Raw genomic sequence first — 14,156 nt, forward strand, 5'->3', positions numbered from 1 at the left:
TGTTGGAAGAGACAAATTTTTATCTTGAAAGTAGTGTTGAAAGAAACTGAAAAGTTGTTTTTATTCTCCTAAACATCTTTTAATTTCTGGAAGATGAAAAGTATTTTTTGAAAAGTATTAAAAACATATCTAGCAAGCTAAGTAAAAAAAAGTTTTAATTTTTAATTTGGTAAATAAATGTATTTAAAGTAAATAATTTTATTTGCATTTTTTATTAATAAGAAATTATTAATTAATCAGATTCAAAAAAGTGTAATATGTAATATTATTTTTTAAAAAAAAATTTAAAAAATAACTAATTTTGTCTATAAAAAAGGAGAAACTATTAATATTTATATAAAAATATTTGGTAGTTATCATTATGTATTCTTTTAATTTTAAATTATAAATATTTTTTGTACTCTGAAATTTTTAAGACGGGGGACTGGAATGAGGAAGCAAACAAATATATTTCATTCATGGATTTAACTTATTAAACTTTAATAAATACTTATTGAAGCATGAACTTTATTTCAATTTTGTTTGTTGAAAAATTTAGATTTTACCTCGATTTGCATTTGTTTTAAAAATAAATTGTAACTTATGAGTTTCATTTACTTCACTATTATAATTCTTAAACAATAAATATTATTGTATCAAATAACATGAAAATTATATTTGAACGTATTCACTCTCAAAACTATGAAAAATTTCAATAAATATCGTGTAATATTTTGTAAATTCCACACCAAATCCTAATTAATTTATTGTATTACCATTTTTAGTTTAATTTATTTTAAAAACAATAGTTACTTTCTCTAAAAAACTTTGTAAAGGTTCCTAAAATGTCATCTTATGATACTTAATGCTCCAAAACATTAATTATGAAGACCACCAATTATGTTTTTTTGGGACATGACACTCTCTTACTATATTTCAATACATGTTTAGAAATCTGATCTACACATATGAACCCATATGAGTATATTTGAGAGAAGATAAGTTGTAAATTGTAGACGTAGCAGCGTTCTTTGAGTGGTGTGAAGAGAGGTACCGGTAATCAAAGCGTGTTAGTGATAATAATATTACGTAGAGCAATCATGATTATCGTCTTGAGAGGTGTTGATAACTCTGGACAATGCAATTAATTTTATCATGAGGAGTGAAAACCATAATGAAGAGAAATTTAAAAAAAATGAAACGCTCCTTGGTTGGCGATTTAGTATTTAATATTGGAATATGAAAACATTTAATAATTAAAACGTGTAGCAGATGATATAGCAGTTTAATCATCATTATCTCGAGCAGTGCGAAATTAAATGCATTTGAATACTGATTGACACGTTGTCATCATTATCTCGAGCAATGCGAAATTTAATGCATTTGAATACTGATTGACACGTTGATTTGGAGATAATTCGAACCACTTTTTGAAGGCGTTGGAATACAAAAAGTTTTTAAAACGGTCATTTTAAATTTATTTTTCCATAAAAATTGATCTTAAATTCTTCTGAGTATGAAAATGGTGAAAAATATTTTAATTATTTTATAACTTATATTATTTTAATAATAATAATTAATAAGTAATAGTTATTGTATTTCACTGACGTTTAAATTTCTAATTTATATGGAATGATAATTAATGTTAATTAATTCAATTTCTAATTAAAAATAATTTATATTGACTAAAATGAAGTCAAACAAAATATAATACAAAAAAGGAAAATACATATAATAAAAGAAAATAAAATATAACTTTTATATTGAGATATATAATAACTGCATACAAAATAAGAGTCCAATTGAAATCTTCTTTTATATATATATATATATATATATATATATATATATATATATATATAAAGTTCAAACAAAATTACATACAAAATTTTCAACTTTACTAAAAAAATAGATAAAGAACTTTGATATCTCTGCTTGTTCTTTCACTTTCAACTTTAAAAAACAATTTAGGGTGATCCTCTGCAAAGAGTTGATGATCTCCATAGAAAAATCTTAGTTGGTTCTAGCCTTGGGTAATCATTGGAGTGTGAATATCCATGTTGTAAGTAACATGTGAACATTACTTTGGTAATCAACAACAATCCATTTAGCAGCAAGGTCCTTCCAATAGCGTATTATGAACACTCGGTCGACGTGTCCAAAGTCCTTAAAATATTAGCAAGTTAAGAATAAAGAAATAAATAAATATAAATAACAAAAATAAATGATTTTGAATCAAAAAATATACCTGGTCTTTCAAAAACATAGAAATGAATCTGCCAACCATTTCTGAAGAAAGTATGGATTTTGGTGTGGGCATGGATTCCATTGCAGGAGAATAGGTTGGTGATGAAGTAAAATTGTAAGAGAAGAAAATGGATAATAGTAGAAAAATCAGATGTCTGACTTTGAATTGGTAAACATAGGGAATATATATATAAAAAGAATAGGAGAAGTCATAGCTGTTGGAAGTATCCGTACATACTGGACAGTCTGAACTGGTAAAAGTACAGGTTAATAAATACGAATTAAAAAATAATACGTTAAAAAAAAATAATTATGAAGCGTCGTAAAAGTATAAGAAGAATTATTTAATGTAATTTACTAATGTTGATTTTTTCCAGGAAGGGGTATTTAATATTGGAATAGAATAAAGTTTAATAATTATAACGTGTGGCAGATGATGGAGCAGTGGCAGATGATGGAGCAGTTTATTCATCATTATCTCGAGCAGTGCAAAATTTAATGCGTTTGAATACTGATTTACAGGTTGATTTGGAAAAAAATTCGAAGCAGTATTTGAAGGGGTTGAAATACAAAACGTTTTGTAAACGAAATGGTTTTGATGGAGTAAACGGTGATTGAAAAAATGTGAAGAACTCTTTGAAAAATGTCCGAATAAAAACAAAAATGGGGTAAAAATAAAGAGATTTGGTGATACAGTGCATTATTAAAAAAATACCATTAACGAAAAAAAATGACACAAACAAAGTTTAAGGTAGAAAAATGAAGAAGATGAAGGGTTTGCTTGTAAAAGGTGGAAAAATACAGATAAATTGGTAAAGAAAAAGGTATTTTGATACAAATTACTTACCAGTTAAGTTGTACAGCGAAAAAGACTCGTGCATGACTTTGAAATCTTGATTTGAAGCCTGTATCCAGAAGAACTCTTTTTGGTGTAGAACTTTGAAAAAATATAGTGTATGATGAACTCTTTGAAAAATGTCCAAATAAAAACGTAAATCAGGTAACAATAAAGAGATCTGCTGATAGAATGCATTATTAAAAAAATACCATGAACGAAAAAAATAATGACACCAAGAGAGTTGAAGGTAGAAAAATGAAGAAGATGAACGGGTTGCTTGTAAAAGGTGGAAAAATACAGATAAATTGGTAAATAAAAAGGTAGATTTTTATACAAATTACTTACCAGTTAAGTTGTACAGCGAAAAAGACTCTTGAATCAGTTTGAAATCTTGATTTGAAGCCTGTAAACAGAGGAAAAATGGAATAGTTAGATCTGACAAAATATAAGAAGAAAATGAGTTGTTCAGTTGAGAAAACTCAAAATAAAATCGACTTCTGGGTTTAAACCTGTAAAAAAACGCATCAAAAAGTTAGATCTGACAAAATATAAGAAGAAAAATAGATGTTCGCTTGAGAAAACTCAAAATAAAAACGACTTCTGGGTTTAAACCTGTAAAAAAACGCATGAAAAAGATAGATCTGACACAAAATAAGAAGAAAATGAGTTGTTCGTTTTAGAAAACTCAAAATAAAATCGACTTCTGTGTTCTTACCTGTAAAAAAGCGCATGAAAAAGTTAGATCTGACAAAATATAAGAAGAAAATGAGTTGTTCGCTTGAGAAACTCAAAATAAAATCGACTTCTGGGTTCTTACCTGTAAAAAAGAGCATGAAAAAGTTAGATCTGACAAAATATAAGAAGAAAATGAGTTGTTCGCTTGAGAAACTCAAAATAAAATCGACTTCTGGGTTCTTACCTATAAAAAAACGCATGAAAAAGATAGATCTGACAAAAAATAAGAAGAAAATGAGTTGTTCGCTTTAGAAAACTCAAAATAAAATTGACTTCTGTGTTCTTACCTGTAAAAAAGCGCATGAAAAAGTTAGATCTGACAAAATATAAGAAGAAAATGAGTTGTTTGGTTGAGAAAACTCAAAATAAATTCGACTTCTGGGTTAAAACCTGTAAAAAAACGCATGAAAAAGTTAGATCTCACAAAATATAAGAAGAAAATATAAACCATCTCCATAGTCGTTTTTTTGCGATTTAGAAACAACTCGATGAAAAGAAGAAGATGAACAGAAGAAGATGTTAGAGAAGAAGCTAAGAAAGGCAGAGAAACCATGATGAACGCGGAGAAATAGAGACAGAGAAAGAAGTGAGAAGGCGGTGCCAGAGAGAATGAGAAAGAGAGAGAAAGAAGAAAGAAGGCGGTCGCAGAGAGAATGAGAAAGAGAGAGAAAGAATTGAGAAGGAGGAAGGTGAGAAGACTGAGGAAGAGAGAGAAAGAAGTTTTAATTAAAAGTTTCAGTTTTCAATTTTTTTTCCATTTTTTTTTCATACTTCAAAATGGTGAGAGATTGACACATCAGCGTTTTTACCTTTTATAGATAAAAATTTGAATTGAGAAGTAGGTCAGATATATTATTCAATCGAAAAACTTACCTTTTGTTAATTCCCAATTGTATATAGTATTAGATTTCGTAATTTTAGTCTTTATATGTTTTTTAAATATAATTAATCGAACTTTAAACTCTATATATAAATGAATATGACATATTTAAGGTTGCATTGGATTATAATATAAAATAAATAAAACATACAAATTTAAAACTTAAAAAAAATCATGAAAAAAACGTAAAAGAATTGAAAAATATTGATTTAGTTTATTACTTGTTGTAGTCTTCGTTTCACCAGTATTTTTTTTCATGCTTGATTGAAACCTAACAATATATTAGAGTGTGAACCAAATAATTAAAATGTACAAGTTACGTCAATTAGAAAAGAAAAACAAAACTTGTAGATTGTTATAAAGGTATTTTCAACCCACAACAAACAAATATTTATTTTTTGATATTATCCATTTTCTATCAAAATATTAAAAAAATTACACTATTCATCAAAATGTTCATATAATTATTTGTTTTTCTAGAGTAGAAACTAATTCGGCAAACAACCCAAAAAGGTGTATTGGTAAAAAAAACACAGATGTTGAATCCATTTTGATCAGGTTTTTACGATTTTGTCCCTAAAACCATATAGCCTGCAATCAGGTTCAGATCACTAAAAAGGAAGAAGTCAACTATTCTTTCAAAGGAAAAGGTCAGGGACTTGGGTTGAGGCCACGGAGAACTCACCTTTTCTAGATTAGCTCACAATGGAAGCAGCAAGGACAACATCCCTAGCAAGTCCCTGGAATATTTCAATTTTTAATTGATAAATGGGTGAAAAAAAAACCCAATTAATAATATAACCTGAAGGATATATACTAACTACAGAGTTGTTAGTTAGTAATACCTTATTCTGCTGTGTGAAGAATGTGTGGGCAACAAAAAATTCTATAAACATATATAATTTTCTGATTGAGGAAAAGTATAATTACACATCGGTCTGCTTATTTATTTATAGTTTATCCAATTATTTATTTATTGTTTATCTTAATTATTTATTTATATTTATCTTTAGTTACATATCAATTATATTTATTTATTTAGTTATATTATTTTTGTGTCAAACATTTACTATTTATAACAAATAAATATAATAATAATGATTATTGTTGTAAAATGATAAAATTTATGATAAATAATATAAAGATTTAATTATTAAAGTTGGTAGTGTGATCTTGAAGATTTAAATAAGTTTTATTGAAGATTAGATAGGTTACTTGTTAGTTATGGTAGAATTCATTTATCCCGACTATAAAGTATGATAAAAATCAAGTTCATATATTTGAAAGAGTTTTATTTTATTTTATTTAGATATGATGTAATTTTACATGATATTTGTTTTGTTGTTTGTGTATGAAAATCAAAACTTGGAAAATCTCACATTAAATGAAAGCTCCAAAAACATTTCAAATCCATTCAGAGATGAAATTATCGTTGCTTTACCCACAACAAGCTAGCATACTAACGTGGTTAATAATTCTATAACCTTTCAGGGGACAACTTTCTCAACACTTATGTTTGTGACTGTCCCAGATGTCCTAGTCGTTTGTGTTAGAATTAATTGACGAATTAATTCTATTAGTGACTCATTTGAAATATTATGATGAACCGAAATGTGATTTAATAAAATATAAAGACTTATTGGTTATTATTATGAGAAGTGATAATAAAATAAAATAAAGATAAAATAAAAATTAACTTGATGGATGTTGGTTTATAAAAGGAATTGGGGTTCTGTCTCTGGCCATAAGGTTATTTTCACAGTAATCCATCAAGAACGTGTGAGAAGAGAAAGAAAGGCAAAGAGATAGATTGAGAAACGATGATTGAAGAGCACACAAGATTACAAAATTAAAAATTTGAAAAACATATTCACAGGGATCTCTCATGGATCAAAGTTAGTGCTCTATTATGTTTATCGTGTGAGAATTATAAATCTTAAAGATCCTTAATTAGTTTTACATGTGGTATCAAAGCCTATGTTGTAGGATTTATGATTCTCCTTTTATGATGTTTGTTTCCAATTTTTATGAACCCTAATTAAAGTTTTAAGGGTTATTTAAGTTTTTCGTTGTTTAAAAGTTGAATGTGAATGCCATGGTTGAAAATGAGAATTGTTTTCCGCTACTAAAACTGAATCCGATTGTGTTGCCATTAATCGAAATTGTTTGTGTGTTTTTAATGTAACATGTTTTTGTTTTTTGGCATTGAATAAAAAAATAAAAAACTTTTCTTGTGCACGTGAATGTGGAGTGAATGACATTGAATGAAAGGCTTAAAAATCGTTACTGTTTGAAATGAAGCACTGAACGTGTAAAAATTGGAACATAATGTGATAATGGCATAAAAGTACTACCGTGAACGTGTGAAAATTGGAAGTTTTTCAATTTCATAATGTGTGAATCGTTTGATTACGTGGTTTGTTAAAATTAAAGTTTAATATTTTTATTGGGTTAGGTTACCAATAAAATTAATATTAATTATTTTATCTATATAAATAATTAATAATTTTATTTTAATTTGCAATAATATTTATGTTTGTTATTGTTAAATTAAAATTAATGAGGATGCTATATAAAGTTTATAGCAATTAAATGTATATTTATTTATTTATTTGAAATCAAGTATGATAAATTTTGTTAGTCACTAAAGTGGCCAAAATTTTAAAGTTTTTGTGATTTTAAATTATTAATGTTTTATTTTAATTACCCATAATATGGATGCTAAATTATGAATAATTAAATTTATGGGTTAATTAAAATTCATTAATTATAAGACATTTAAGGATCGCCCAAAGGTTGATTAATTGTTCTCATAAGTAATGAACATGATTGTAGATAATTTTGTATGCATCACTAGTTTTATTTATATACCCAAAGGTAGTAGGTGATTTTAGTTGATGCATATTTTAATTATCAATAATGTTATAATATGATTAACATCATTATGTTTATGTTTGTATATTATTGAATCTCCCAAAGGAGAACATTAGTATGCATAAAATGATTGTTTATATCTGAATCTATTTTTACGTTTAGTTTTATGACTCGAAGCATTAATGTTAGGCATGTGTTAATTGCAGTCTCTGTTCCGATATCTTTACAGTCGCATGCTTTGTATGTTCTAGTCTTTAATGGATTGAATTTCCCTGACTAGAGTGAGCAAGTCCAATTTCACTTAGGTGTGTTGGATCTTGATTTAGCTTTTCAAGTTGAAAAGCCGGCTGCTATCACAGATGCTAATAGCAATGAAGAGAAAGCCCATTACAAAGCTTGGGCAAGATCAAACAAACTTAGCTCAATGTTTATGAGAATGAGCATAGCAAGCAATATAAAGTCAGCTCTTCCCAAAACTGATGACGCAAAAGAATTTATGAAATTTGTAGAAGAACGCTCTTAAACTGTTGATAAGTCTCTCGCTGTGACATTGATGAGTACGTTGACCTCCATGAAGTTTGACGGCTCACGTACCATGCATGAGCATGTGATTGAGATGAAAAATATCGCATCAAGACTTAAGTCTTTAGGAATGACAGTGGATGAAGGTCTCGTGCAGTTCATTCTGAACTCATTACCGTCTGAGTATGGTCCGTTCTAGATGAACTACAACACCATAAAAGACAAGTAGAATGTGCATGAATTGCACAGTATGCTAGTTCAGGAGGAGACCCGACTAAAGAACTTAGGAAGCCACTCTATTCAGTATGTGAAGAGTCAAGGAGCTGTTGGAAAGAAAGTTGCTAAGAAACATGGAAAGGGTAAAGGACCACTGAAGATTGACGAGTCCTCAACCAAAATCCAAAAGAAAAATGACAAATGTCATTTTTGTGGGAAGTCTGGACATTTCCAGAAGGACTGCATAAAGCATAGAGCTTGGTTCGAAAAGAAAGGTGAGCATAATGCTTACGTATGTTTTGAATCAAACTTAACTGAAGTTCCCCATAATACGTGGTGGATTGATTCTGGATGTATGACTCATGTTTCTAATGTGATGCAGGGATTTCTTACAACCCGAATCATAAACCTAAATGAGAAGTTTGTCTTCATGGGCAATAAAGAGAAAGTTCCAGTGGAAGCGGTCGGGACTTATCGTCTAATCCTCGACACTAGATATCACTTAGACCCCATGGATACTTTTTATGTACCTAGTATCACTAGAAATTTAATTTCTTTGTCTACGCTTGATATTGCTGGATATTCTTTTAAGTTTGGGAATGGTTGTTTCAGTTTGTTTAAGCGTACTTTTATGATTGGATCTGGTACACTTTATGATGGTTTATATAAATTGAATTTGGATAATTTATATGCTGAAACTCTTATGACTTTGCATCATAATGTTGGCACTAAACGTAGTTTAGTGGATGAACGATCTGCTTACTTGTGGCATAAACGTTTGGGACATATTTCCAAAGAAAGAATGCAAAGATTAGTAAAGAACGAAATCATTCCGGATTTAGATTTTACTGATCTGAATGTGGGTGTGGATTGTATTAAAGGCAAACAAACTAAACACACAAAGAAAAGAGCCACGAGAAGCACTCAACTTCTTGAAATCATACACACCGATATATGTGGTCCGTTTGATGTAAATTCTTTCAATAAAGAGAAGTACATCATCACCTTTATTGATGATTTTTTGCGTTATGGACGTGTTTATCTACTGCATGAGAAATCTCAGTCAGTGAATGCCTTGGAAGTTTATATAAATGAAATGGAAAGACAATTAGACAGAAAGGTGAAAATCGTAAGGTTTGATAGAGATGGTGAGTATTATGGAAGATATGATGAAAATGGACAACACCCTGGTCCGTTCGCTAAGTTTCTTGAGAAATGTGGTATTTGTGCTCAATACACAATGCCAGGCACACCACAACAAAATGGTGTATCAGAAAGGCGTAATCGGACCTTAATGGATATAGTTAGGAGTATGTTAAGTAATTCATGTTTACCTGTATCATTGTGGATGTATGCTTTAAAGATTGTCATGTATTTATTGAACAGGATTCCTAGTAAAGTTGTTCAAAAGACTCCTTTTGAGTTATAGACTGAGACACCTGCATGTTTGGGGATGTTAGGCAGAAGTAAGAATATACAATCCGCAAGAAAAGAAACTGGAGGAAAGAACAATCAGTGGATTTTTCATTGGTTATCCAAAAAAATCAAAAGGGTATATGTTTTACTGTCCTACCCATAGTACAAGAATCGTTAAAACTGCAAATGCTCGGTTCATTGAGAATGGTGAAACCAGTGTGAGTGAAGCTTCACGAGATGTGGAGATTAAGGAAGTTAGAGTACAAGTTCCTATAGCTAGTAGAAACTCACAACAATCAAGAAGAACAACAAATTAATGACCCTGAGGTTAATAATGAACCGATAGTAGAACAACCACAAGAAATAGTATTAAAAAGATCTCACAGAGATAGAAAGTCTGTTATTTCGAATGACTATGTGGTTTATCTACAAGAGTCAGAAAATGACTTAAGTATTGATAATGATCCAATTTCTTTTTCAGAAGCCATTAATGGTGATAATTCTGATAAGTGGTTAGATGCCATGAAAGATGAGCTTAAATCAATGGCACATAATGACGTATGGGACATTGTGGAATTGCCAGAAGGATGCAAGAGAGTTGGGTGTAAATGGGTCTTTAAGACTAAGCGTGACTCTCAAGGCAATATTGAACATTACAAGGCCCGTCTTGTTGCTAAAGGTTTTACTCAGAAAGATGGCATTGACTATCAGGAAACATTTTCGCTTGTTTCTAAGAAAGATTCTTTTAGAATTATCATGGCATTAGTAGTTCATTATGATCTTGAGTTGCATCAAATGGATGTTAAAACTGCTTTTCTGAATGGGGATTTAGAAGAGGATGTCTATATGGACCAACCGGTGAGGTTTACTAAAGAAGGAAAGGAGCACATGGTGTGTAAACTTAAGAGATCGATATATGGACTTAAACAAGCTTCTCGACAATGGTATCTTAAGTTAAATGATACTATTGTGTCCTTTGGATTTAAGGAAAACACCGTTGATCAGTGTATATATCTGAAGGTCAGTGGGAGTAAGTTTATATTTCTGATTCTGTATGTTGATGATATCTTGCTTGCGACTAATGATCTTGGTATATTAAGTGAGACTAAGAGGTTTCTCTCTAATAACTTTGAAATGAAAGATATGGGTGAGGCATACTATGTGATAGGAATAGAAATATTTTGTGACAAATCACAAGGACTGTTAGGTTTGTCTCATAATGCATATATTAATAAAGTTTTAGAGAGATTCAGAATGGATAAATGTTCAGCATCTCTCGTTCCAATACAGAAAGGAGACAAGTTTAGTCTCATGCAATGTCCAAAGAATGATTTGGAACGGAAACAGATGGAAAATATCCCTTATGCATTTGTGGTTGGGAGTTTGATGTATGCTCAGACCTGTACGAGGCTAGATATTAGCTTTGCAGTTGGTATGCTTGGTAGATACCAAAGTAATCCAGGTTTGGAGTATTGGAAAGCTGCAAAGAAAGTTTTAAGATACCTACAAGGAACAAAGAATCACATGCTTACTTATAGAAAATTTGATCACCTTGAGGTGATAGGTTATATAGATTCATACTTTGCCAGCTGTGTGGATACAAGAAAGTCTACATTTGGTTATATGTATCTTTTAGCCGGAGGAGCGATTTCATGGAAAAGTGCGAAGCAGTCTGTCATTGCTGCATCCACCATGGAAGCTGAATTTGTGGCATGCTTTGAGGCCACGATTCAGGCTAATTGGTTGCGAACCTTTATTTCAGGACTTGGAGTAGTCGACAGTATTTCCAAACCGCTGAAAATTTATTGTGATAATTTCGCAGCAATATTCTTTTCTAAAAACGACAAGTATTCTAAAGGTGCTAAGCATATGGAGTTGAAATACTTTGCCGTTAAAGAAGAAATTCAGAAATGTAAAGTGTGAATAGAACATATTAGCACAGATCTTATGATTGCTGACCCTTTAACAAAAGGGTTACTGCCCAAATTGTATGCTGGTCATGTAGAGAATATGGGCATTATGTCTACTAGTGAATGTTAAATGTTGAATGTTAATATTTTTAATGTTTATGTGACACTCTGAGCTCCCTAATGTATAAATTTCTGAAATCTGTGTTTTCTTCTTTATGTTTATGCATGCAAATTATGATGAAGAAAACAAATTATGTTATGTTACTGCTTTGTAAAATGACATTATGTTTGAGCCCATTATGAACTTCTCGTTTTTAAGGTCATATTAAGGAGAAATGGATGATATAGTAGTACATGGAAGGGATCATGTTGACCAAATGATGTGTGACCGCAATGACTCTTATTATTTCTGTATCTTTAATTATGAATAATGATGGAACCAATTTATGCAAGGTCTTTTAACACGCATTATGTTTATGTATTAAATCACATAATGTTATGACATCATATAAGTCAAGTGGGAGAATGTTAGAATTAATTGACGAATTAATTCTATTAGTGACTCATTTGAAATATTATGATGGGCTCAATTGTGATTGAATAAAATATAAAGACTTATTGGTTATTATTATGGGAAGTGATAATAAAATAAAATAAAAATAAAGATAAAATAAAAACCAACTTGATGGGCGTTGGTTTATAAAAGGAATTGGGGTTCTGTCTCTGGCCATAAAATTATTTTCACAATAACCCATCAAGAACGTGTGTGAAGAGAAAGAAGGACAAAGAGATAGATTGGGAAACGGTAATTGAAGAGCACACAAGATTACAAATTTGAAAAGCGTATATTCACAGATCTCTCATAGATCAAGGTTAGTGTTCTATTATGTTTATCGTGTGAGAATCATAAATCTTAAAGATCCTTAATTAGTTTTACAATTTGAAGGACAATAAAAATATTATTAGATAAGAAAAGAATCGTAAATAAATAATATTCATTCTCCTCCTCTCGGTATAATACATGAAAATTATATATTATAATTCATTGTGGAATTTTGTTTGTCATATGGAAACATTCCACGTAACAATAATGAGTGCAATCAACAATGAGTAAATTAATTTCAATAAAACCTAATATCCTGGTTTAAGGTTTAAAAGAAATTGAAATTAGGGTTTAAATATTTACCAGAGACGATCAATTGATGTGAGGAACTTGAGATTGAAAAATGGAATTAAAAAAATCAACGTGAACCAATACAAAAACACATGTCAAAAAGAAATTCAAATCAGAAATTATAACAAGTTGAAACTTCAAAAAGGAAATTAAATTTGAAAATTACCTGAAGAGAAAAATAACCTACGGGAAGAGAAAAATAACTTACAAAAGGAGAAGAAATACTTACAAAAAGGAAAATGAACAAGGAACATAGAGATTAAGATGGCTTTAATGGAGGGAAGAGATGATGGCTTCCACAAGAAGAAAAGAAGATAACTTCCATGGACATAAGAGACCCAACTCTTCTCCAAGTGTAGTAGTGTAGGAGAAAAAGACAACTATGCGAGCAAGCCTACCGCAAAGTGCGCACATTATAATTTTTCCACCACATTTAAATCGATTGTAAGTAACTATATAACTTTCTAACTTTTTTAATATTATGTCATGTTAAAACCTTAATAAATAATTGACTCTATAAGTTATTCTTCTTGTGTATTCATGTTAAACTATATTTTAAAATATTTAAATTTAAAATAAATTAAACTATCATACTTTTAATTTGGTAATGTTTTTTTATCATGCTAATTAATATAATCGTTATAAAATAAATTAATATAAAATATATCATCTATCAATTTTAATATCTTGATGTGTAAAGTAAAATATTGTAGATAATATAATGACTAAAATAAATAGTATAATATAAATATATCAAAATATTGCATAAAACAATAATTACCTTCATTATCCGTGTAATTAAAGGTACATGTGAGAAAATTTTATTTTACAAAAAAATTAATTAAATGCTATATGTGAACGAAAGAATATATATATATATATATATATATATATATATATATATATATATATATATATATATATATAAAATAAAGTATTATCTTCTAAAAAATTTAATAAATAATTTAAGAATACAAATACTATATATAAAAAAGAAATTAGAAATTTGTATTTTAAAAAAATATTTTAAGTCCATTTAAAAAGCCAAAAAATAGTGAAAAAATATAGTTTAACATATATTACTAATTAAGTTATATATAAATTTGTTAAAAACTAAAAAAAAAGAAATTAGCTGAAATAATATATTAAACATAGCAAAGCGTACGTCAAAGTCATCTGAGATTGGAGGACAAATGACTCTACTTGGGAGTTAGAGGAGAATATGAGGAAGTCGCATCCCTATCTATTTTTCTGGTAAGTCTTCATTTTCGAGGGCAACAATTTTTCTTGTTGAGGAGAATGTAAGGCCCAATTATTTTTCTGTCCTTATTTTAAAGGACTGCCTTCAAATCAATTGGGCCTAGG

At 29.4% G+C, this 14,156-nt stretch overlaps 1 long non-coding RNA gene across 1 annotated transcript; it reads right to left on the reverse strand.

Moving 5' to 3' along the window:
- Positions 1-1,980: 1,980 nt before the first annotated feature.
- LOC146884316 (uncharacterized) lies at positions 1,981-3,681 on the reverse strand. The gene is made up of 3 exons (XR_014983963.1): positions 3,410-3,681; positions 2,228-3,131; positions 1,981-2,145 (listed from the first exon to the last, which is right to left on the reverse strand). It is a non-coding gene; the product is annotated as an uncharacterized LOC146884316 (long non-coding RNA).
- Positions 3,682-14,156: the final 10,475 nt, after the last annotated feature.

The sequence above is a fragment of the Vigna unguiculata genome, chromosome 8 (genome assembly GCF_037176805.1).
Source record: "Vigna unguiculata cultivar grain cowpea cultivar isolate G323 ecotype 2 chromosome 8, ASM3717680v1, whole genome shotgun sequence".
Taxonomy (NCBI): domain Eukaryota; kingdom Viridiplantae; phylum Streptophyta; class Magnoliopsida; order Fabales; family Fabaceae; genus Vigna; species Vigna unguiculata.